This window comes from Arachis duranensis, chromosome 1, assembly GCF_000817695.3.
Source record: "Arachis duranensis cultivar V14167 chromosome 1, aradu.V14167.gnm2.J7QH, whole genome shotgun sequence".
NCBI classification, from domain to species: Eukaryota; Viridiplantae; Streptophyta; class Magnoliopsida; order Fabales; family Fabaceae; genus Arachis; species Arachis duranensis.
Window position 1 is genome coordinate 1,438,123 of NC_029772.3, and position 5,558 is coordinate 1,443,680.

Here is a 5,558-nt window from a genome sequence, read left to right on the forward strand (position 1 = left end):
TTTGAGTTTTTGACTTATGAAAAGTAGTAGTATTAATATTTAGTGTAATTTTCAAAATTAAATTGCGGCTTTCTAAGAAGCTATTTAGGAGCTTATAGAGAAGTTAAAAAAATGACTTCTTTTATAATACTACTACTTTTTATCACATTTCTATAAAATAAGTACTTTTAAAGCTAAAAACACAAACACAAAATAACTTATTTGTAAGCTACTTTTAATATAGTTATTTATTGTTTAAGTTATTTTTTCAAAAGCAATGATTAAACTGTTTATCCAAACTATGCTTAAGACTTAAAAATGTATCACGCGATTGGAATGTGACTTGAGTTTTAGGATAAAATTAAACAACTGTGGGAATGATATGCTTAGTTACTCGATAATTATCTTTAATTTGATTAGCCCTATATATAAAATGAACATAGTAAAATAAATATAAAATAATTATCTTTAGGATTTTTAGTCATGCTGTGAATTTTTATTTAATTGTGTTTTGACTGATGCTATAATTCAAGATTTATTAATATAGTTATTGTGTTGAGTGTATTAGTAAAATGTTTGTTATATTATTAATATGTTATTAATATATACATTGTAGAGACATGACAATAGACAGCAGAGGGAGATCAAGTGTGACACGTGGTCGTAGTAGAGGGCGAGCTACCACCGAATTCTTTAGGGCTGTCCAGTCATCGCCTTCTACCCCGACTACCCCGTCAACCCTTGACGACACAGGCGGGTCCGTTAAACCAACAGTTTATCATGATCCCAAACCCGAATTGGGTGCCTCCGTCTGCTACTCCCTTGCAGATGTAGCAACCCCATCGACAGAGCTTGTAATGGGTAATACCTCCAATGCCCCCACGCAGGATGCCCCTCCACCACCGTCTGTCATCCCGCTGAGAATCTAACCTGATGGCATGCAGTCATGAGTTTACTTTTATAATGTTAAGTTTGTTTATCTTTAGTTTGTCTACGCTAAGCTTGTTTATCTTATGTGATTCTTCCTGTGCGGTTTGTTCTATGACAAGTTTGCATCGAACCCCAATACTTGCACACAGAAGACAACCGAGGTTACTAAGTCCATGAACGATTATCTATAGCCGACCTACATGCAGATCTCGGCTGAGACCAGAGAGCGCTAGTTTCAGAAGTGGGCGGTAAAAACTTAATTTGGTTAAAATCGATTCACTGTATTTGAACTGTATTTTATTCCAAGTAACTAATGTTGGTGAATCACTTTGTGCAGTTGAAATTCATCTGAGATGCGGAGTATAATCTCATAATCTGCAAGATATACGGCCACTGGAAAGCCAAATATTTTTAGCCGATGGTGAGCAATATTCGTCAGGAAAAAGACCACCTGACGAAGTGGATCTGTCCAAACATCAAACTTGACCTAGAGGCTCATTTTAGAGATCACGAGGCCTTCAAGTATTGACGTCTGACGAACATCGCCAACAGGGCTTCGCGCAGGTTGTCGAGGTATACCAATGGTTTGACGACATTCATGAAGACGAAGACGAGGTTGGTAAGAATTAGTTAGAAGAGTTTACGATGTTTAATTTCTTTTTTCATTATCAAGTTACTTAAGTAGTTAGTAGAGGTTAAGGTGTTTAATATTCAATTTTAGTGGATTTAGGTAGTTATGATAGGTTAGATTAGGCTTTGAGATTGTTGAAAAATGGATTGTTTAACTGTTTATTGATTCTTGCTGCTAAAATTGTTTGAAAATTGTTTGACTGTGAAAATAATGACATTAATTTGGTTTGGATGGAACCCTTCAAGAGTGGATATATCCGAATTTCAGAGGAGATTCTTTTAAAATTTTTATAAGATTTTTAATTAAGCCAAAAAATTTAAAATTAAAATTTGCTTCATACATACATATTTGTCTGTCATTTTTTAATTTGTTCGTTTATTAAAATATTTGATTGATATATGAATTTGTAATCTAAGTTGTTGAATTATAAGGCCACATTGGCGAAAATTTTTAAGTATATGCAAATTTTGAAGACAAATAATGAGAGATTTGTTGACAAGTGGTCGACGGCCCATTATGTGAGTTTAAATTAATTTTAAATTTTAGTTTTATTTAGTTTTAAATTCGGTTATTTAACTATTACTTTAATCACAACTATGAGTAAGGATGGTTGTAATATTTTTTAAAATATATAGAAACTGAATATATTTTTGGACGGAGTATACAAATATGAAATTATTTAAAATTATGATCATAATAAAATTTAAAGTATTAAATAACTTTTACTAATTCACCTAATTATTAAAGTTGAGTTTAAAAAACTCAACTGTAATGGAATGTAATAGGAAGCTTTTGGTTTAATAGGTGGACCCTTGCTTTGAAACTCTATGAGTAGATAGTACATACCACATCCCATAAGAACAGGTCTCAGTTAACTCTTAAAAAAAAAAGCCAAAAGAAAAACGAAATTCTTGGCTATATCACTATTCAGTGCTCAAATAACAATAGAAGGGTGTTAGGAAGAATAAATTTTGTGATTTATAAATATTAATTAGTTATTATTAATATTTTTAATGATGTAAGATTATATTTAATGTTATAAAATTATTTATTTTTTTACTGATTAAATATTAGCTAAATTTTAATAAAAATAATGGTTTTTTAATTTTTTTAAATTATTTTTATTTAATTTAAATCATAATTTTTTTATTTTAAATTTTACATTATAAATCTAAACTCTAAAGTTAGCTAACATTGGCTAACTAGTTGATTTTTTATAATTTTTTTTAAAGATATCAAAAGTTAGCAATTACTCAATTAATTGAATAAAAATATATATTGAAATGCTAAATAATTACATCTTCGTGTTTACATATATTTATAATTAAAATTTATAAATAATATAATTAAATTTTGATTTTAATATATTAATAATATAAATAATTTATACGATCATCTAATCAAATTCATATATTAAGATAACTTTTTAAGTAAAAAAATTAAAACCAAATTATGTATTGATACATGATTGGATATTTGTATGTAAAATTCTTTTACGCCATCCGTACATGACAATTAAATTCATATAACTATACTTGATATACACTTATGATCAAAGGTCATAAATAATATAATGAAATTCAGTTTATATTTATAATCAAAATACAAATAAAAATATAATAGATCATTTGATAATTATTTTGATATATTCATTAAACATTTTTATTTATGAATAAATAAAAGAAATTAAATCACATACCACAACAATTTACATATAATTTCTTGGAGTAAAGTTTTTTTAAATTGGGATAAATATCAATAAAAAAAAATTCACAATTTCAACCGTTTTTGTTTCATCTCGTACTAATGATATGATTTTATCACATATTTATCTAAAAAAATGTAAGGAGATTAACACTTTTTATTAATAATATAATAGCCATCACTTGGCCAAAATTTTAAACTATTATTATTTAAAATTTAGTACTGCATGTTTAGAATATTAATCGAATGTTAATAAAAAATAATAAATTTTATTGATTTCGTAGTATTATACTTTAAAAATGATTTTTTTATATTGCTTGCAATTTTATAAACACAAATATTTTAATTATATCCCTGACACTAAAGAAATCCATTAATTAAATATGCTACTAAAACCTCCCTCAGCTGCTCTACGATTTTCATAGTTTTTATTTCTTGTACGAATAATACTACATGACCAAGTCATCTTGATAATTAATTAGCTTAATGACATAACAAAAATCACCTATATATGTGCATTTGAAATTCACACTTCTTCATTTTGTTAAAAAAAAAACTTGATTAAATTTAGTTATAAAAATAATTTATTCACTTAATATTTATCTTCTTATATTATACTATACATAGACTTGGACATGGTGTGAAATGTGAATAGTGAAGTGGTTTCTAAATTTGAACTGTCACTGGCTTCAACTACTTTCCATACACAATAATATATATAGTCTTGAACTTTACATATGTTTGGTTATTCAAAACCTTAATAATTGATGGCAATAGCAATAACAAACCAAAATAATAAATAAAGTAACACTAAGCTGAGCTATATATATAGTTATGAGAAAGTCTACTCCATCATTTTTATTAAAATCTGGTCAGTACTTAATTGAAAAAATAAAAGTGAATAATTTTACACTATTAGATATAATCTCATACTATTAAAAATATTAGTGATGACTATAAATCACAAAATTTATTAGCCTCCTAACACTTCTATATTTAAAATTTTGCTGATAGAGTGAAAAACATTTGTGATTTATAAAACATGGTGCAGTGGAAACTCAGGTGCAGTCGACTTTACGTGAAGTTGATAACTGAGAGCCGTCAGATGATTTGATTGATTTAACTAAATTTTCATCTAACAGCTTTCGACTATCAACTTCACATGAACTCGACTATACCTGAATTTTCACCGTAAAACATAGTTGATTGATAAATAAAATAAAAGAGGTTGCCGTGCATGATTCTTGAAGTAATATTGACACACACTATGGAGCAACAATAAAGTGCCAGAAAAGCTACTACAGAGAAATAAATGAGAGAATTGTTTTGTGTTTGCTCCACAATAAACAAAGTTAGAGTGTGATAAAGAAGCCAAAAAGGAAGGAAGAAAAGAGGCAGCAAACAAAAAAGAGCACTATTAATGGGTGGATGGAAACATATACTGTAGTTGTAGTAATGCAGAGCTGAAGAGCAGAAGGGCAGTGATAGTGAATGCATGATCAATTCATAATTGTACTCTCTTCTCTTCTCTCTGCCTTAATGCTTTGCGGTCCCAACAAAACAAAACAAAACAAAGCCGTGTATGACTGCTCTCTCTATATAGCTAGCTAGAGTATGTAGGTTCTAGGAGGGGGCAGTCTCTGTCAGTTTCTGTCTTAATTAGTGTCTGCCATTTCAATGCATCAACAAAACTAACTAATTAGTCTTATTAATTAGTTTTATGTTAATGTACAAAGTTAAGATGGTTACATTTTTTTTAGGTTAAGTCAAGCACACATAACATATACTAAAGAGTCAAGACAAAAACGAACTAATAAAGAATGGTTCACTTTTGGATTTTGAAAACGCACGCTAACTAAATTGGTCTGATTTTTGTGCTCCTGCCAGGTCAACCCTTGTTACACTTTAGTTATATTTAGCGGCGGTTGATGCAAAACCGCCACTTTAGTTATAAACCGCCACTATATTTAGTGTTACATTGTCCTGTCATATTACGCTTTTGGGATGAGTGAGTTCATGATATGGTATTAGAGTTCTAGATCTGAAGGGTCAAGGATTCGATCCTTGGTGAACTCCAAAATCAACTTAAGTTTTTGAGATGAGTGATTTTATGACATAAGATGTTTATTATCCCTAGTATCCGAATAGTTATTCTGGATAGTATGTGTGATGTTCATTTTATTCATGGACCAAATATTTAGCCCATTGTATACATTGTACACTTAGGTCATTGACTCCCTAACACTACCCTATCTACAATTAGTAAAAATTTACACACTAGTCTATTTCGTATGAAACCCACCCTGTTTCTATT